Source organism: Ailuropoda melanoleuca, chromosome 7 (assembly GCF_002007445.2).
Source record: "Ailuropoda melanoleuca isolate Jingjing chromosome 7, ASM200744v2, whole genome shotgun sequence".
NCBI lineage: Eukaryota > Metazoa > Chordata > Mammalia > Carnivora > Ursidae > Ailuropoda > Ailuropoda melanoleuca.
In genome coordinates this window covers 27,558,486-27,579,161 of record NC_048224.1, presented here as the reverse complement: position 1 = coordinate 27,579,161, position 20,676 = coordinate 27,558,486, and the positions used below count along the sequence as shown (strand labels likewise).

General features: G+C 47.9%; 1 long non-coding RNA gene across 1 annotated transcript in view; it reads right to left on the bottom strand.

The window, feature by feature from the left end:
* Positions 1-1,532: 1,532 nt before the first annotated feature.
* Positions 1,533-20,676, bottom strand: part of LOC117802991 — a 157,450-nt gene continuing 138,306 nt past the window's right edge. The window contains exon 4 of the long non-coding RNA XR_004626516.1: positions 1,533-1,886. This is a non-coding gene — a long non-coding RNA (uncharacterized LOC117802991). The remainder of the gene's footprint in view (positions 1,887-20,676) is intronic.

Genomic DNA, 20,676 nt, shown 5'->3' with positions numbered 1-20,676 from the left:
TCTCCATGGTGTCTCTCTGGATGAGAAGTTGTGCGTAACAGCAGGACTCAGCCCCTGGTAGAAGAAATGGCCAAGTTCAATCCTTAACAAATAAAACCACTGCCATTCAGTAATTCCCATGGTTCATGAAAAATGTGATTTCCTTGCTGCAGCAAATGTGGAGGGCGGGAGATGTAAAGACGCTCCCACTTCGGTCTATGGAAGGAACCGTAACAATATAAATCAGTGAGATAGATAACCTTCTCCTCTATTCATTATCTGGGCAGGCCAGAGCTAATGTGTTTGTTTTTTAAATCCCGTTATCAGCCCTTCCCCCCTCAAGGATAGCTGCACTATCCTTGTCTGAAATCCACCAGGAACACTACAGCAAAGAAACAACTTTCCGTTTCTGAAGATTATACCAGTTCTCCAGGATCTCAAATGCCAGACCAACAATTTTACCCTCGGGCCAGCGAGTCTCACAGAGGGGCATCCAGGATGGGGCAGACCCCTGGGGAAGGTGCTGGGGAGAGTGATGGCACCAGTTTTTTGAGTTAGAAAGATTATTTTGACTGTGCATGGGGATCCACTGGAGGCACTGGGAGAAATGAGGATACAGATGAGGTGTTGTGGGGAGAAGCCTGGTGTAGTCAGGAGAGAGGTCTCCTCTGATACCTTTGCCTTCTCTTATTCCCACAATGGGGATGGCATTAAAGCTGTATGCAGACAGGGTACTCTGCCACCCTGAACGAGGGAGTGTCCAAGAGTAAGGGGAAACCGTTGGGTGGAGCTTACTGGAAGATTTTAGGGACCCCTTTTGCCCTACTTCACTTCTTCTTTCTTTCTATCTAGAATACAGATGAGACGGCTGGCACTACAGCTGCCTTCATGCAACCATGAGGGAGCACAGAGGCATCAGCTCTGACATGCTGGAGCTGCTAAGTCAATGCCAGACGCTCTGCTTCTGGACTCATCATGTGAGAAAAATCTCTGTGGGGCATCAAATGGGGAAGTTAAATAGAGAAGAAGATGAATAAGTCTGGAGCTGGAATGTCAAGGGCATATTACACGGGTGTGCGTGAGATGATTCAGAGAGTAGATAGATAAATGCTTTCTTTCTTTCTTTTTTTTTTAAAGATTTTATTTATTTATTCAACAGAGTTAGAGACAGCCAGCGAGAGAGGGAACACAAGCAGGGGGAATGGGCGAGGAAGAAGCAGGCTCCTAGCGGAGGAGCCTGATGTGGGGCTCAATCCCATAACACCGGGATCATGCCCTGAGCCGAAGGCAGACGCTTAACCGCTGTGCCACCCAGGCACCCCGATAAATGCTTTCTTTTTTTTTTTTAATATTTTATTTATTTACTTGACAGAGATAGAGACAGCCAGAGAGAGAGGGAACACAAGCAGGGAGAGTGGGAGAGGAAGAAGCAGGCTCATAGCAGAGGAGCCTGATGTGGGGCTCGATCCCATAACGCCGGGATCACGCCCTGAGCCGAAGGCAGACGCCTAACCGCTTTGCCACCCAGGCGCCCCCCCGATAAATGCTTTCTTGATTGCTTGATTGATTGACTGAATGACCGATTTAAAAAAAAAAAAAAGATGGTCGTGGAGAACACCAACCTTCAAGGAAGAGGCTGGAGAAAAGGGACTTCAGTGAAGGAATAGCCAGAGAGAGAGGGCACCTGGAACCTGTGGGGTCTTGGGAACCAAGGGATTACAGAGACTCTGGAAGTGGTGAGTGGTCAACAGTACCTGTGACAGAGAGGGCCAGTGGCTGACATCAGAGAAGGTGACATGGTGGCCATCCTCACATGTCAATGCCAGTCTGCCCAAGGACCCCATTGTGCCCTCCAGGTCCTTCCTGTAAGACTGTGGGCACCTCTCAGGCTGGCAGCTCCCAGGAGTCTGCAAAGACAACAAGACAATGGAAAGAGAATATTTCCTTCCCTGACGCCATGACCAGGAGATGTTTTGGACATGATTACTGCACATGTGTTTTCTCCCTGTTCCTAGCCTGTGTTCAGAGGCACTTGATCTTGTTAGATTTGATTCTTCTTTGCTCAAAGGGCATGCAGCTAAACGTTCAATGCCAGCTTTGTATCATGTTCTGTGGGCCTCAGGCGACTCAACAAGTTGAAGGCAGAGCAGAGGCTAGAACTGAAGTCTTCCAATTACAAATCCATCAGGCCTCAAAACCCACCAGTGGAACATTTCCTAGGTCTGGCTTTTAACAAATGCATTGGAGGTTGGCATGCTGCCAATGTTTTGCTGGCTCGGGGGAGGTACTGGGATGTTTTTTGCAAATTGGGTACTCCGTCACGTAGAAAAACATCTTTTTAGGGGGTAAAACATCTGGAGTTACATTGCATGAAAAGAAACTGAAGGCCAGGTTATACACTTAGCACACAGTTCTTCCCATATAAATGATGCTCAAAGATTCAGGATGTTCAGCAAATCTGTTTGTTGTTGCTCTTTCAATGTTTCCCTGGGGAGGTGCCGCTAGTTTTTTCTGTCTTGTTTAACCCAGTAGGATTTCTAGGGAAAGATGTCTCCCAGAGCTTGAATAAGATCCCCACAAAAGCTCCAGATCTCACAGATTCTAAGTCACAAAAACAAGTTTCTAAAAATAGAGATTGCCTGGCAAGAACACGAGTCTTGTCCTACTCAACCCAACCCCACAGGCAGCCTTTGTTTTGGTACCAGGCCTAATGGTATTAGTATTTGGGGGCTTCTGTTCAAGGGCATAACCACAATCAGCAAATCTAGCAATGAGTAGAAGACTGGACACAGAACAGGGACGTGATAAAAGGCAGAGCTTTGCAAGGTTCTAAAAGCTTGGGCAGAGTGCCCAGAGCTTTATAAAGTGCTGGTCTCGGAGTCAGAAACCCAAACTCTAGTTCTGACTTTCCACTGATTGTATGGATGCCCTTAGGGAGGCTCCTCCCCTCTCTGGGCTTTAGTTTTTGCATCTATAAAATAAGGATGGCAAATTCCAAAGGCTACCTACTTCAGAGTTGCTGTTGAAAGCTGTACAGGAGGCACGTGGGTGGCTCAGTCGGTTAAGCATCTGCCTTTGGCTCAGATCATGATCCCAGGCTCCTGGGATCAAGTCCTGCTTTGGGCTCCTTGCTCAGCGGGGAGTCTGCTTCTCCCTCTCCTTCTGCCCCTCCCCCTGCTTGTGCTCTGTCTCTTTCTGTCAAATGAATAGATAAAATCTTTTTTTTTTTATTTGACAGAGATAGCCAGCGAGAGAGGGAACACAAGCAGGGGGAGTGGGAGAGGAAGAAGCAGGCTCCCAGCGGAAGAGCCTGATGTGGGGCTCGATCCCAGAACGCCGGGACCACGCCCCGAGCCGAAGGCAGACGCTTAACAACTGCGCCACCCAGGCACCCCTGAATAAATAAAATCTTAAAAAAAAAAATCTGTACAGATGTGAAGCACCACCCATAAAAAAGACTGTCCTCTGATGACAGAGCTCCGGTAAAGCACATCCAGACAGTCTGTGGTGCTCTGTGAGCAGCTCTGGAAGGCTCTGGAAGGCAGAAGCATGTGTTTTCCTCCAGAAAGGACTCTCTTTATTGAGGCCATTCATGGAGGAGCGCACAAGGACTATGTGGGCCACTCCTCAGCACCTGACACTAAATTGGGAACTAGCCCCTTCCCTTGTCCATCAATACAAGACCGAGCCTCAGAAAACCAAGTATGCAAGACAGATACTTTAGCTGCAGGGGCTACAACTGATGGCCTCTGTTTGGTGTCATTAAATCTGCCAAAATAAGAAAACGGATTTGGTGGTGGGGTTGCGTCCAGAGAAACTGACCTCATCTTCACTGTCACCCAGTCAAGTCATTGCAGGTACTTCTGTGAGCAGGGGGACGAACAAGTCTCTTGTGTTTAGAAAATATCTTGCCCCTCGGGAACTTCTGAATCTTGTTTGTGAGTGTGTGCACACATGCGTGCATGTGTGTGTACATGAGTGTGCATGTGTGTTTACATGAGTGTGCATCTGTGGGGCTGCTCATTCAGGTCTAGGTGCATGTTCATGAGGGCGCATGTGCGTGCTTACATGGGTGCGTGTGTCCATGCACATGCATGAACTTGGGTGTGTGTAGGAATGCACGTGAATGTGTGTGCACCCAAGTGCATATACTTTCTCTCATTAGGAGGGAAGTTTGTTCAATTGCTCCAGGGCCAGGGGATGATTTAATAAGCGCTGGGTCTCCTTGTCCAACATGCTGAGCTATGGAAATGGCAAAGCCTTTCCAAACCTGAAAGACAGATTAGCTCATTTTCAGGTTTTGCCATGAATTGGTGATTCCCAGGATGGCTAATGGCTCAGAGAGGCAGCATTTGCATCCAGCAGCGTCAGACTGGCTGTGGGATTAGTGGCTAGGGGGTGATTTAGGATAGCTATTTGGAAACATCTTCCATTTTCCAATAATGCTTGAGAAATTGCCTCTCCTGAGAAATTTCACGAGGGCCTGGAACAGTGATGAAGGAGGCCAGGGAAAATGCAGATTCCTCTTGTCTGAGCAGCACAGCTGCAGGCCTCCAGAAAACCTGATATCCCAGATACCTCTAGGCAGATTGGCCACATCGATTGCACTGTTGCCCGCCCCGATCTGTGCACGTGCTCGTCTCCCTGCACCTCCCCTGGGTCACCCCCCCAACATCTATCTGATGAAATTAGTATTTGAAATACAATAAAGTGATTAGTTCGCTTGACTGTGACAAACATATTTAATCTTCATCGATCGATAGTGTCAGAAAACCAGCACCATTAGTTAAATTATCCTCTGGACTCAGAGAAGCAAACAGCCTAATTGAAGAAGGCAAACACCAAGGCCTTCTTTTAGCCCAGGCACGTCCCACCTCATGGGTTCGTAGAGCTCTGATTTGAACTTTACCCATAACCTGATTTCTCTTCAGCCACTATTGTCCGGACCCACTCTGGGCCTCAGTTTACCCATCTGTCAATACAGTGCAGAGATGCAGAGGAGAGACTCTGGAGGAATGATCTGTTCAAATCAGCACCACTAACTAGCTGACCATGGATGAGTGACTTAACTCCTGTGTGCCTCAGTTTCTTCACCTCTCAAATGGGGATGTTGATACTAGCATGTGGGTTCTTGGGAGGGGCATGTGAAGGAGGCCTGGCCTGGGTTCTCCCCCTAGTCCCGCAGTGCCACAATTTGACCACTTTGGCTCCTTACCCCTCTCAGCCTCAGTCTCACCATCTGTAAATGGTGGAAAGTGAGATTGCATAGGCTCCCGCAGCCCTAATGTTCCATAAGCCTCAGAGCCTAACATTCTTGTCGATGTACATGGGGGTTACTAGATGTGAGCCGGGGCAGGAAGGCTAAGTGATCTCATAGCCAGGGGGATGCCTTTGGGTCAACATAATAATGTTTTGGGATACAGCAGGGTAGGGAATAGGATTAGTAGCACAGGGAACCATGCTTTCTGGGTGTGAAATGAAATCAATTCCATTTCATTTCAGCCTGAGAAGCCTCAAAGGCCTATGTCCACAGTGGGTCTGCCTGGCCAAGGGAAGGACATGTCTCACTTACTCACTCATCCAGTGTTTGTGAAGCATCCTCTCTGTGGCAGACCTTGTATTGGGAACTAGAGATACAGGAGAGGACCAGCCCCAGCCTTGTCTCCAGCGACTGAGACACATGAACAACCACCGCCAATATGACGTTGTACTAGTTCCCAATGGCTGCTGTAACAAGTCACCACATACTTAGTGACTTAAAGCAAAACAGATATATTATCTTATGGTTCTGGAGGTCAAAAGTCTGACATGAGTCTCATTAAGCTAAAATCAAGGACTTAGGAGGACTACGGTCCTTTCTGGAGGCTGTAGGGAAGAACTTAATTATTTGCCTTTTCCAGTTTCTAGATATTGCCTGCATTCCTTGCCCCACCATCACTTGAGCTCTGCATCCATCATCACATACCTTTTCTGTCTCTCACTTTCCTGTCTCCTTCTTATAAGGACTCATATGAGTAATTGGACCCACATGGATAATCCAGGCCATTCTCCCCATCTCAATATCCTTAACTTAATCACATCTGCAAAGTCCCTCTTGCCGTGTAAGGAAATATATTCAAAGGTTTCAGGTTTATTCTACTTACTACAGACATAAAATTCCCAAAGCTGGAATAAAAAGCCTAGGAGTCACTCTTCCCAGGAAGGCCTGAAGGTACCATTAGAAGTGGTCCTTGAAGCATAAGTAGTATTTGGGCTTCTGGAGCAGGGGGAAGATCGTTCTAGGCAATAGGAACAAGGGCAGCAAAGGCTTGGAGGGGGGACACGGTGTGGTATGTTTGGAGAACACAGTGGATGAAAATGAGCAGTGAGGCGGGAGAGAGAGGCAGAGGCCAGTACACAAAAGACTTTGTATGCCAGACTCCTGTGTGGGGAACCACAGAAGGGTTTTAGACAAGGGAGCAGGCAGCTCAGACTTGAATTTCATGAAGATCATTCTGGTAACAAAGGGAGTATTGATAGGAGGGGGTAAACTGAGGTCAGGGACACCAGTGAGGAGGCCATGGAGATTCTGAGATGATGAACTAAGATATTGGCAGGGACAGAATTCTCAGAGGCCGCAGGTATGGTGTGGTACCTGGCACTGATTGGTAAAAGAATGTGAAGGAAAGAAGGCTTAGACCACCCCCAGGACTCCGGCTGGGGTGATGGTGGACAGCGGAGCCAGAGCCCCTAAGAGAGGCCTCTTGTCTCTAAGTGCTTTCTTCAGTCTGGGGGCACTGTGAGCTATGCAGACGCATGCGCATTTGTGCACCGGCCTGCTGCAGTGCCCACGGTGACTGAGGCAGGGCCCGCCGCCCTGCTCCAGACATGGCTGGTGCTCCCCCTGCAGAACGGAACACTGATGCTCAGCTCCTGCTGGAACATCGCCTGGGCATTTCCACATGCTGCAGACCCAGGCTGCCATGCCATCTGATGGGGGCATAATTTTTTCTCTCTAGGACTGATTGTTGGAGGGAAATCCTCCTGTTTCCAATTACTCCGTGGGTCAGGCTGATAAAATGTTGGACTGAAGGTAATTTCCAATGAATAAAATGTGTTGGGTGTGGAGTGTTATTAAGAGAGAACAATGCCCTGAACAAACACTTCCAGCAAAGAAGCCTGCCGTGAAAGGGACTCAAACCCCGATCCTGCTCCAGTCCCTCAGGCTAGCGGACTTGCAGAGCTCAACTAGAAAGGACTGTGAGAGTCACCTAAGCTAGATCCCTCCCTTCAATCCATTTTGCATGAAACAGGACAGCAGGGCGGTCAAGCCACAAGCCAGGGAGTCTCACAGCCCTGGCTTCTATGTCCCAGCTCGCCCATTCACCAGCTAGGGACCTCAGCAAGTCCTTCAGGATTGCCTGTCAACCTTACTCGCTTTACAGTATCAAGGGAAGAACTAAGCCTTTGCCCTTGGCATCACTGGGGACTCTCCTGGACATCACTTGGATTTAAAGCTCCCTCCTTGTAGGGATCCACCTGGGGAAGGGGAAGAGCAATTAACACCTTTCCATTCCCTGGAGGGCTGGCCCTGCGGGGGGGCCCCCCCCCCGCCAGTTACTGCATCAGCACCCACCTGCTCTTGAAAGGGGTGACCAATTATCAGGAATAAGTGTGAAGGCGAGGCTGCTGCCCAGAGCCTCATTACCTGCCTCTTCATCAAGCCTGTAGGGGAGGGAGAGCCCCATCCCTGCTCCCCCTGGAGCAGGATGATCAAGGGAAGATGAGGATTTTCTGAGTGTTCATCCACCTGCAGGAAGGAAGGGCACTCACTCTGCACTGTCAAAGGAATGAGGCAGAGGTTTGTGGGTTTTTTTTAAAAATTATATGTGGGGCGCCTGGGTGGCACAGCGGTTAAGCGTCTGCCTTCGGCTCAGGGCGTGATCCCGGCGTTATGGGTTCGAGCCCCACATCAGGCTCCTCTGTTATGAGCCTGCTTCTTCCTCTCCCACTCCCCCTGCTTGTGTTCCCTCTCTCGCTAGCTGTCTCTATCTCTGTCAAATAAATAAAATCTTAAAAAAAAAATTATATGTGCATGTTTCTAGCAGATAATGCATTTAGATATTTCCCTGTGTTTCTTCTGTCTTTTCCCTCCTTGTTCCAGGAAAGAACCTGGCCTTTACTCTCCATTGACTCTGGAAGAACTGCTTGCAGTCATCGGTTCCCACCTGGCCTTTGTTTTCCAAAACTCTTGAGTTGCTGAAGGATTCACACAAGGGAGGCAGGGAGAGAAGAGCTGGCTGTGAGAGGGGAGGTGCCCCAGCAGGGCTGTCAGGAGCCGGGGCCCACACCCACTTTTCTCAAGTGCCAGGGGAGATGGCAGTCCTTGGAGGGGAATGGCTGAGTGCCCTCAAGGAGGCTGGACTCTGCCTGCACAATGCCCAGGCTCAGAGACCACAGGGCAACTGGTAATGACCACATGCAGGCCAGTAGGGGCAGTCACTACAGAAAGGCCGGGCTAGGAGCCATTATCCCCTTCTCCCTGCAATCTGGGGGCCCAGGGAAGGTGAGGTGCTCCTTCACTTCCTAAAGTGCCTGAGTCTGAATGTCCCAGCATCCTGGCAGGGATAGGGAAGAGATGGAGGCTGTAAGTGTGTGTTAGAAAAAGTGAAATAACATGATTTGTCTTACTGATTTGTTTTAAGATATATTTATTTGAGAGAGAGTGCACACATGTGCATTGCGGGGGGGCGGGGGGGAGGGAGGAGTAGGGGGAGAGGAAGAGAGAAACCTAAGCTGCCTCTGCACTCAGTGCAGAGCCCGACGTGGGGCTCGATCGCACAACCCTGAGATCGTGACCTGAGCTGAAACTAAGAATCGGACCCTCAACTGACTGTGCCACCCAGGTGTCCCTCATTCAGGTTTTTAAAAGAAGACACAGGCTATGAGGGATAGCAAAAGAATAAGCCATCCCAGGCTCCGGATTGGGTGAATGGGCGTCTATATGAAAATGACCGGAAGGAAATTGTTCACAGTAGTTGTCCCTGGGAGGAGGAGTTAAGGGGATTTGTATTCTGTTCTTTGGTAACAAATCTCTTATAAATGTTCTCTAATAGGATGTTTTACTTCAGTAATAAGGAAAAAAAAACTAGAATTGATGTACACACCTTTAGTGGCCCCTCATTACCTGCAGGCTAAAAGTGAAAAACCCTGTACTTCTAGAATCTTGCCTCTCTTTACACCATCATGTCTTCCTGTGCTCTGCCTCCCCTCCTCTGGCCATTCATCCCTCAAGACTCAACTCAGAAATGCCCACCCCTGAGGAGCCATCTCCTCCTCACCCACTTCCACTATGGCTCTTATGATCCTTCAGTGTAGTGCCTGTGTCCATTTTCTATCTCCCCAGCCAGTCTAAGAGTGCCACAGGGCAAGGACCAAGCCTAATGAGTTTCTGTCCCCAGCCTCTGGCTCAGGCCTGGGCACACAGTTGGTGCTCATGAAATGCTCACTGAATGAACCATGGAGGAACTGTGGTCCTTCCCTCTTTGTATATGGAGCTTCTTCTCTCCCTGAGGGGGATGAGGTAGGCAGTGCCCCTCAACACGTGCCTGCAGATGGTAAGATGGGAATGGGGACACATGACAGGCCAGCTCATCTCTGGGATATTGTCATCCCTGTTGCTCCCTGTGCTGATGGGCAGATAACAATGTGGAGTTTTATGAATCAGGCTACAATGGCCTTCAAGCAGATTCTTCAGGTCCCTCAGAGATGGCCACTGCCATGCACCAAGCCCTTGGCAGTTCCAAAGGACTCTGCTTCCAACCTCAGCTTTCCTTCCACTTGGAACCTCCTGCACCTAGCAATCCAGAAGGTGTGTTTGCCCAAGGAAGGTTAGGTGGGATGTGAGCAGGCCAGCAATGTATGCCACACAGGCTCACTCAAAACACCATGGAAAGAACTAGAAATGCAAGGAGCTCCTTCTACCCAGCGCACACCTCTTCACCACAACTGCCCACTCCTGCAGATCTCTTCTGTACATGGCCTTATGGGAGACAATTCTTCATGGATTTCTCATGTTCCTGCCTGTCTTACAAACAGAAATACTGTCAACTTTCACTCCAGACTCTCTTTTCATGGATGTTTGTATAGAAAACAGCCTTGGAAGACAGAGATCATTTCTCTCTCTGGGGCAGGTGTGTTTGCTGTCCAATGAAATAAAGGTAATGTCTCTCTCTGGGCCAACGACAGATCTATGTATGAGCCATTGTAAAATATTCGGGTCATCTAAACTTGGGTCTCCTCAGATTTGGCACATACCTGTTATGCATGTAATATCCATTGAGGCTGCTCTGATCCCCTGTGGGACACGGGAAGGAAGGGAACTGATGTGAGCAGGAAGCTCATACTGCTTGCTATACCAAGGGCAGTAAAGTCTTTTGTCTCTGACCCAGGAGTCTCATGTGTTCTGCTGCCCTCCATGTAACTGTGGCAGGCTGGTTTGGCAGCTTTCAAGTAGGGGGAAAAATCTCAGACCTTCACAGTCCTTGACAGGTTTATATCCAAAGGAAATACTGAATTTCATAAAGTCACTTACCAGTTTTCTTGAAGTTTTATAAAACCAGGAATGAGGCTGGAATTTGTTGAACTGGGTGCCAGTCCTTTACATCCATCATCTCATGGAATCTTTCCCACAGCCCTATGAAGTGTATTTGATAAGCCCCATCTTACAGATGAGGAAGCCAAGGATTAGATGGGAGTGGGGACTTGCCCAGGACGGACTGAATTAGAGGCCTAATCCATTCTCATTCAGCCCTGGTGCCTCTATCTCAGATCCCAGCAGTGCAGAGAGCTCAGAGCAGCCTTGAAGCCCACTCTGTGGCAAGAATCTAGGAAGCAATAGATGTTTCTATGGCAACCAGCTTCCCAAGGTCCACAGCAATGCAGCAAGCCTCAACCCTGAACCTGACCCTAAGGTCCCTAGGCTGCAGTCTTGGAGGTTATTCCCAGGGAAATGTTCTTCTGGCCTCTCCTTGGTGGAATCAATTCAGAGAAAGGGGAGTTCTCAACCCTGGTAACCACTGGAGTTGAGAAGTGCTAGAATGTGTACATCCTCCTGAAAGAGTTAGACATTGCCATGATGGAGTCAAGCAGTAAATACAAATTAGACCTAGCATGTGCCAGATATTGTTCTAGGTAGTAGGCATAGAGCAGTAAAGAGGACAGAAAATCTCTGCTTTCACAGTGCTTCATTTTTTAAAGATAAATAATTTAGTAGGGACTAGTCATAAGTGTTACCAGCAATAACAAACAAAACAAAAATAACAACAAAAACAAAACAGGGTAAGGATATAGAGAGTGAAGAAGGGGTGATGGTGGAGGTCAAGAAAAGTTTCTCTGGAGAGAGGAGGTTTGAGCTGATAGCTGATGAAAAGACGAAGTGAGCCAGATAAACATGTTGGGGAAGAGCACTCTAGGCAGTGGGGACAGCAAGTGCAAAAGTCCTGGGGCAGGAATGTGCTAACATAACTGAGAAGCATTGAGCTGGCTAAGTGACTGAAGAGGAGTAACCAAGGGTGAGCCCAGTAGGAGATGAGGTGGCACTTGGTGAAATGAGGATGGCCTCCCATCAATGCCAGGCAAAGTGGTGTTCATAACCTGAGGCCTGTTGTTTTCCATTTTTGAGCTTGAATTTCCCTACCTGCTGCATGAAGCCAGTGACATCTTCCCTGATGAGATAATGTATCTAAAGCATGAGGTACTAGCTACTGTAATTATCATAGGTTTATTATTGTTTAATTTCAGTGTCTTCTCCTCACTGTGCTCCTATTCTTACACCACTAGAATTGGATGCTGTCACTGCAGTGACTTTGGGCCTGTGAGCCGGGGCACCAGTGGGGTGGAGGGTTGAGCCTTTACCCGTAATTACTGCTCCTGGGAAGCCCTCTTGGCTCGGCTCCACACTCAGCATGGTGAGGACGACAGCCACTTGTCAGAAGCCTCCCAGAGAGACCACCTGGAAATGAGAGCAGCCCTGACCTGGGAGCCGTGCTGAAGGGGGAAGGGAGTGCGGGCCGCTTTGTCATTAGGCAGCCGGAGCTGGAGGGATCGCTCCGGTTTAAATTAAGGATTTAATGAGATGAGGCCAAATTAGATGCAATTAAAAAGACACTTTAGAGCTGGCAGACAACCAAGAGAGGCAGTAATGACTTTCCTAGAAGGGAATCCCACAGGCTGGGGGTGGGGAGGACCAGGAGGGCTTGGTTTTCTACTCCTGAAACATCCAGGGTTGGGGGATGGGAGGATAAAATAGAATCAATTATTGACAATGCTGGTGCCCAGTGAGGGCTGGATGGCCCTCAGATGTTGGCCCAGGAAGGGCCTTTGAGAGATTGTCAAGGCTTATGATTTCCAAAATGGGATTTTTAGGGCCTGCAAGAATCCAAAGGAGACCTTTACTAACTTCACCAAGCACTGTCCAAACATATATCCTAAATTATTTTAAATCTTGAAACAAAAATGTTGTGCATGCTTTTAAATTTTAGTTCATGGGGGCTAGCCAACATGCTGTACCGTGAGATTCTATACTACCCTCATGATAAAGCTTGCATGGTAAGCCTGGGCTCCCGTGTGTATTCTAAGCAGATGAGCCATTGCTTGGGAAGGTTGCTCACCTGTCTCGCTGTACTGCCCTCCTTGGATAATTCAGGCCTGGACATGAGTTCACATGTCACATCGTCCTAGGTAATTCATGTACAGCGCTCAATTAAATGTCCAGCACAGCTAGAGGCCTGTTTTGGGCACTGAAGATGGGCTGAGGAGTAACAGCGGAGTGGGTAAAAGTGCCAGAAATCTGATACTATTGTGTCAGACCAATAGCTGGGTGTGAGTTTAGGCACTTTTTTTTTTTTAAAAGATTTTATTTATTCATTTGAGAGAAGGGGAGAGAGAGAGAGATAGCATAGAGGGGGGAGAGGCAGAGAGAGAGGGAGAAGCAGGCTCCCCGCTGAGCAGGGAGCCCAACGTGGGGCTCGATCCCAGGACCACGGTGACCTGAGCCAAAGGCAGATGCTTACTTGACTGAGCCACCCAGGTACCCCAGGCACTTCCTATTTGATCTGTTAACTCAGTGAGCTCAGTACGGTCCCATGGTTACTCCGCTTACTATTCTAGATAATGTGTTTTGAATAAAAATGAATCCCAAAGCTTGGATTTAACATGCAAAACAAGATAAATTTGACTGTTTGGAAAGTTTGAGTGAAGAGCTGTCAGAGATGGGCACTGAGGTGTGAGATTTTCTTAAATGACAACCCTGGACACCCTTCATGCTGCATTTGAAAAGTATGTTTCTACAAAATAATGAATATTTAAACTAAGAAACCTATTCATCATCTTTTTCCAAATTTAATACTGACTGTTTAAGGAATGAGAGCAGGGCTTAGGTATTATTAATAATTCAACGCTGAAACAAAATAATTTCCTATTATTCCTCTTGAAGTTCCTAGATCAATTTAATCGGAGAATGTTCTGAGATTGGAAGGTAAAGTGTTTTGAAAATCTTTTACCATTTGCAACTACTATTCGCAGTAGAACAGGATTTTAATAATACAGTGAAACCAAATCTAAATACTGAAATAAATTGGATATTGATACGGATACTGGATTGCAACTATTATTTATAATGCCTGATTTCAAATTATTTGGGTTACTGAAATGGCCTCATTATCCTCATTGGTTGACTTTATAATAAGTAGTGCTTATACATTAGAAATGAAACATAAATTTATAATAATGTCACTCCTGTCAGTTTTAGGTAATGGACTTCCACTGACAAATGTGTTTGAATATTACTGCTGAAATGCTTGGAAAGCGCTAACCTAATCCAACCCTCTGGTGGTACAATCGAGAAACAGACCCCAGAGAGGAGCAGAGGCTTGTTCCCTCAGGACCACAGAGTCAGCAGCAGGGCTGGGCTTAGAAGGGGAATCCCCTGACCTCCAGCTATAAAGAGGCCCAGCTCTGCCTCCTGCCTCCACCTAGTCCAACCTCTTCTCTCTCAGTGGGACCCTCTTCCATCCAGCCCTCTCCACACAGTGCTAAGCTGTGACTAAGTTCCCTCCTTCAAATCCTGGAGTGGATTAGAACAGCACTTTCAAACCCTTTGCCCTGGAGCCACGTTGTCACATGGGGGAGCCTGGTGGCCCACTGTCAGGGAAAGGGAAAACTGAGCAAGCAAAGCACCAGCCCCCAGCCCCACTCCAAACAAAGACGGCGAGTGGAACATAGCGCAGTGCTTGAGTACAGAGGGCTCTGACACTGGGAGGCCTGGTTCAAAGCCCACCTGCCCTCTAACCAAAGTAAACCTGGCATGGCAATAGCACCCTCCCAGTAGGGATGTTGGGAGAACTTAGGGAATCAATCCATGTAAGGCACATAGAAACTAGCTGATCACTCTTAGCCATTATCTGTTTTATAATAAGGCATTGATATAAGATGTTCTTTTTTCTAAAGGATTTGGCTGCTAAGAAATGTTGGGCAAAAAACTGGCTTAGAATATAAATCTAAAACGTTTTACTCTGGCATTTGTAGTCTTCAGCCTTTTCCACCCCTCTTCACCTGCCTTCCTGTGTCTTCTCACTGCCCCCAAGTTATGCACCCCTGTGCCTTTGCAAATGCCACTCCCTTCGCACACTTCTCATCTTACAAGGCCTACCCATTATGCCACCACTTCCCAGAAACCACCCATGGTAGTGGACCTCCATAGTGGCAACTCCAGAATTTCTACAGGAAGGGTTAATGGCAGGGCTGGATTGGGGCATGGAGGCTGATGTCCGTGCCACACAGAACAGCTTTGACCTGATCCTTCTGGGTGCTCTGGAGTATAGGTCATGCCTCTAGGTTGTCCTGTCCCAAGACCAGGGAGCTGGGCATCTGCCAGTCATTAGCTAAGGAAAAGCTAAATTCCCAGACACTTCAGTCTGCCTGCACTTTGGGGAAGAGTTTTCTGGTTGCCTGGGGCAGGACACTGAAGGGGAGTCACTGGTGTAGACCACTGGAAGCAAAAGAACACAGCAGGCAGGGGAGGAAGGCAATACACAGACTGGTAAAGGACCTCGGAGGGGCACTGTGTGGAGCCCCTCCAGCCTCCACCTCAGACACTACACCCTCCCTGTATTCAAAGAGCTCACAGAGGGGAAAATGCATATGCCAACAGGTAAATTCAGATTCATAGGTGATCTGGGGTGATTAATTGTCTCTACTTTTCTGAAGATCAGCTGCAAAGTGGGGAGTTATAAACTAGGAATTGAAGTGTGCTTTGCACTGGAAGGGAGTGAGCTTGCATTATCAAGCCTGATTTGCATTTCTCACTCCCCACCCCCAAGTTGAGGCTGCTGTCTGTGCTGTTGCCCCAGGATGGTTATGGCAACGCAGGAATCACAGGGCTCTGGCTCCCCACAGACTAATTGCAAGCCCAGGATATCAAAATGGACTGATTTCCCCAGGGACATGGACATGTTTTCATAATTCTGACATTCTCCTTTCATCCTACATCTCTGACACAGCCAGGATGTTAATCAAGTCATTTCCCATGCATATCCACACTCCCACCTTTGGTTTTCAGGGCAGTGGAGATGGACACTGGGGAGAAATAGGGGCTAGGGCTGTGAGAGGGCTGTGGCTAGGTGACAAAACTGAGAACCTGTGAAAAGGAGCTTCTGTCTTCTCACTTGATCCTAGAACCCAATCCTAATGCTGTGGAAAACCCACGGATTACCAGAGCTGAAGGGCCCTTGGTCTTCAAGCTATGGCTTCTGAATGGTGCTCCTCTAACCCAACATGGCAAGAAGGGACCACCAAGGTCCCCAGGAGGGAAGGGACTAGCAACCTGCCCCAGCATTGAATATGGCCTTTCACAATAGAAGCCATCTGAAAAGCTATCTGCAACTGGTAAGGAGTCCCAGGTGCACTGACCTGGCGAAGCCATTCCTCTTAGGCTACAAAGCTCCCTGGACAGAGGGCAGGGGAGAGTCCAGCAAGCTGGGCAAGAGCCTGGCCTGGACCCCAAGGTCCTGATTCCTAGTTTAATTTCCTCTCCTTCACTGGGTCCCATGGCTCCGCACCCCCCAACTACTTCTCACCAAATCCGAAATTCAGAGCATGAGGCCTGGGAGGGACCCAACAGGTGATTCACTGCACACCTCCCCCTGCCATCGGATGCCTGGCTGCCCTCACAACAAATGCTCAGCCAGCCTTAACGTGGACCCACCCAACCACAGAGAGTTCGCTGCCTCTTGTGGTGGTCCCTCCTGTCTTTGCATAACTCTGTTACAAAAGTCTTCCTCCTATTGTTCCCCAAACTGCCTCCTGCTCAACTTCCTCAGTTTGCTTCTGGGGCCCCACGAGGCACAACTATTCCCCTCTCCTGGGATAGAGCCCTCTAGAAGGCAATAATAGCAACCACAAACTTACTCCTTAGAAAAGATTTCTACTAGCCTTTCCCACTCAATTGCCACCTTATGGGCTGTCTGTACTAACAGCCAAAATTCTTCACTGCTTTCCTCTTCACATAATATTTTCACCTTCATTATGGCTCTTGTTCCTCACGAGAACACTGTCCAATGTGAACGGTAAGGATCCTATCAGTCCATCTAACAGCAGCAGCCACCAGAAGTGCCGGGATTTGCTCAAGATCCCATAGCACAGCTGGACTCCGAAGTTTCCCATTTTCCCTAGGAGAATGCTTGGGTGCTGCGTCTCCGTAACTGTGGGGCTCTCATTCTCTCATCTAGCAGGTGTCCCTGGTGTTTCCCTTAAGGGCCCATCCAACCTTGCAAGCCCCCTAATTGGGGTGACATTGAAAAGAGTGTTTGGCTCCTGTGGCTGTGATATTTAAATCATCTGAGCCATATGTGGGAGGGTAGGGAGGTGGCTACATGGCTCTGATTGCCTGGGACCCAGAGTCTGTGAGTATCCATTCTCCTTCCTTAATCATGTGGGCCCCAGTGGTTAAATTCCATGTGGAGAGCTGGGCCTCTGATGTCTGACCTTCAAATATAGGGCAGCTCTGGCCGGCGTGAGGCAGCTGGAGCTGCTTACTCATAATGCCAGCTGACTCATTTTTTTTCATTTGCTCAGCCAATTGGTGGGTGAATTAATTAAGTGATACAGCCAGAATGAACAGCTACAGGCCTCACTCTGCCAGTCTTAGCATCCTCCTGTTTTGGACTCTTTCAACAGATGCAGGGAATGGGGGAGCAATGGCTTGGGACTTAGGATGAACTGGGTTTGAATCCCAGGTCTGCTACGGAAGCTTGGGTGTATGGCTTTGGACAAGTCCCTTCCCTGACATGAGTGAAAGGACTGAATTCGGGGAGTACAAGGGGGCACTTTTCAGGATGTTGCTCTTCAGAGCCTTGTGCAAGAATGAGCTAAATAAATGATAAACACAGATGCAGAGGTTGCAAGCTGATGGCCTGCAAGGTGCATCTCTTCCATGGACGTGTTTTATTTAATGAGCATACTACTATGCAGGGATATGTTTTTACTTTGAATCTGTTGAAATGAGAAGTACGTGTTTTAGTTTGGCCCTGTCCCCACCATTCCCTACTTTCCTATACCTAGTCTTTTTTGGGATCAGTCTGGCCTCTGAAGACAATTGAGTGTGCAGCCCCTGGGGCTGGTTGAATCATTTTCTATGGACAGGGTAATAACAGGGAAGACAATAATAGCCACTCTTGTTTTATGCTTCCGTTTTTTCCATCCACTGAAGTGTTTGGCGTGATGCTAGAGTCTCCAGGCAATTTCACAAAGTTGCCAGTTCCTGATTGTCCATCCACATAGAATTGTGGTGAGGCTCAAGTTGACCGTGTGTGGCAGGGATTAAATATATTCTTCTACAAGCTGCTTGCCAGCGTGATTGCATTTTAGAGATGAAAGCTGAATTCACCTTAGTGGATGATGGTTTTATTTGGGAAAACACACTATCGGATCTTTGTTACCTAAAGGCAAGGGTCAGGGCTTGGTTTTGGGGAGTGGGGGATAATGGTAAATGTTGTGATGGATGAACGGAAACAAAACTGCTCCACGTAATAACGTAAAATTAGGTCATACTTTGGTAGGGAGTTTATAAAGTTAACTGGTTCCAGATTTCTTGAAAGCTCAAAAACAAGAGTTGGGGTTGTTGAGGGGAAGGGGGGGACTTAAGACTTGGGAGAGAAGGCATAAGAAAAGGCTTTTGTCCTCAAACAGAAGCAAACCTGAGCAGCACGGACCAAGGGAAATATAGTCAGTCAGTGATTCTCAAAAATGTTAAGTTGACAAATGTCAACACACTAGATCAGGAATCACCAAATAATGGGCTGTGGGTCAAATCCAGCATCCTGCTCATTTTTTTAGGGCCTACAAGATAAAAATGGTTTTTGTATTTTTAAAATGGGGGGGGGAAATCAGAGTATTTTGTGCCATGTGAAAATGATATAAAATTTGATTTTCAGTGTCCATAGAGTATTGTTGGAACACAGCCACACTCACTTGTTTACGTATTGTTTATAGCTGACTCTTCACTACAGTCACAGACTCCAATAGCCGCGACAGAGATTGTGCGCTGCTGCCCAGTAAATGTGCTTAGAGCCCTTGCAGGAGGAATGGGGGACTCATCACCCTATAAACTTGTTGTAGTGTTTTGGGATCATTCCTCCTAAGAGCCTCCTCTTCTGTCAGCGGGTTCCAGGTATGAAAACTGGCTCAGGTCTATGAACATGTTTTTATTGGGGCAGCCATCCATCCTCAGCCTCCTGCTCCTCCATTCTTATCTTCTGATTGTAGATTTCAAGCAGCGCCCTGGTTGGCTCACTGTCTATTTTGCCCCTAGGAATGCCGACTTAGCTCAGGCTGCTATAAGAAGATGCTGTAGAGTGGGTGGCTTAAACAATAGGCATTCATGTCTCACAGTTCTGGGGTGGAAAGTCCAAGATCAAGGTGCCACCTGGTTTGGTTCCTGATGAGAGCCCTCTTCCTGTCTTACAGAGAGCTGTCTTCTTGCCCTACTGTCACACAGTTGGGGGCAGGGGGTAGGGAAGGGAGCTGCTCTACTCTCTTCCTCTTCTTATGAGGACACAGATCCCACCATGGAGGCTTCACCCTCTTGACCTTATCTACACCTCATTACCTCCCAAAGGCTCCACATGCTCATACCATCACATTGGGAGTTCAGGTTTCAACATGTGAATTTGGGGAGAAAACAAACATAAAGTCTATAACAGATGTATTGCTCTATTAACATCTCCATGACTTACAGAGGATCAATCCCAATTAGCTGCTTCTTCAACTTGGCTGATCATTGCCATATTGGGGCCCCTCCTCTCATGGCGGGGCATGGGGGGATAGAGCAGCCACTTGGCTTCTGTTACTTCAGGGCCCATAGTCCCCTTGGCTGTCTACAAACCCAGCCTTGTGACCACCTTTCCTACTGGCAAAGGAGAGCCACCACCCTGCTTATCAGCACAAACGTGATGGTTTGGTGAATGGCAAGTCCTTGGGTCTCCATAGAACATAATCCTCTGGTGGGTCTTCTGGCCTCAAATGAGATATCCATTCCAGCATGCCCACCTCCCTGAGCCCTCGTATCCCTCCTCTACCATCTCGCAGTGCAGCTCAGGCATTTCCACCTTGGTCAGAGTGGCCATCACTATTGCCAGGCATTTTTTTTTAAAATAAAGATTTTATTTGTTTGAGAGAAAAAGAGAGAAAGTGAGAGGGGAGGGACAGAGGGAGATGGAGAGACAGTCTTAAGCTGACTTCATATTGAGCACAAAGCCTGATGTGGGGTTTGATCTCATGACCGTGAGATCACAACTTGAGCTGAAACCAAGAGTTGGACACTTAACTGTGCCACCCAGGTGCCCTTATTGCCAAGCTTTTAAGAGCTGTCCCAGCAGTGAGTTTGCCTCAAACCCTGGAGTCCTTGCCAGAGTGTGAAATCTTAGTATCCTGAAAAAATACCCCCAAGTCAATAAATTCCCTCTTATTCAGTTTCATGTTCCAGCCTCCTTCCTGCTCTCAAAATCCAATCCTAGGGCTACTCCCCTGGCTTCCCCTGGTATGTGCTAGCTAATTTTTCTACCTCCTCCTTGGGACTCACCATGTCCCAGAACAAGTTATGCTGGGATTTAACCCTAGTTATCAACATGGCAGCCAGCTGAAGAAGTGGGGATAGATTCTGAGGATAAGACTCCTGTTTCCTCAGGGTCAGGGGGTAGAGAGTAAAAGGTTTCCTGAAAGGAAGAAGTGCTAGTTCCTACTACAGAAGAGTTGGCCACCTCTGTAAGCTCTGGCAGTTCAGGTATGTCAACAGTCAAAACTCTTGGGGACATCACCCAGAAGTCTCCACCCATGTTTCAAAGTCGGAGGTTTTCCTAGCCAGGACCTTTAGCACAACAGACCAACTTTGGCTGAGCATTTAAACATCTATGGCCCAGTCATTAAGTGTCTGCTCAGTCATTAAGTGTCTGCCTTTGGCTTGGGTCATGATCCCAGGGTCCTGGGATTGAGCCCCACATCGGGCTCCCCACTCAGTGGGAAGCCTGCTTCTCCCTCTCCCACTCCCCCCATTTGTGTTCCCTCTCTCGCTCTCTCTCTCTGTCAAATAAATAAAATCTTTAAAAAAAAATACAACTATGCACATAGTTCAACTCCAACTTTAAAAAAATAAATAAATAAAAT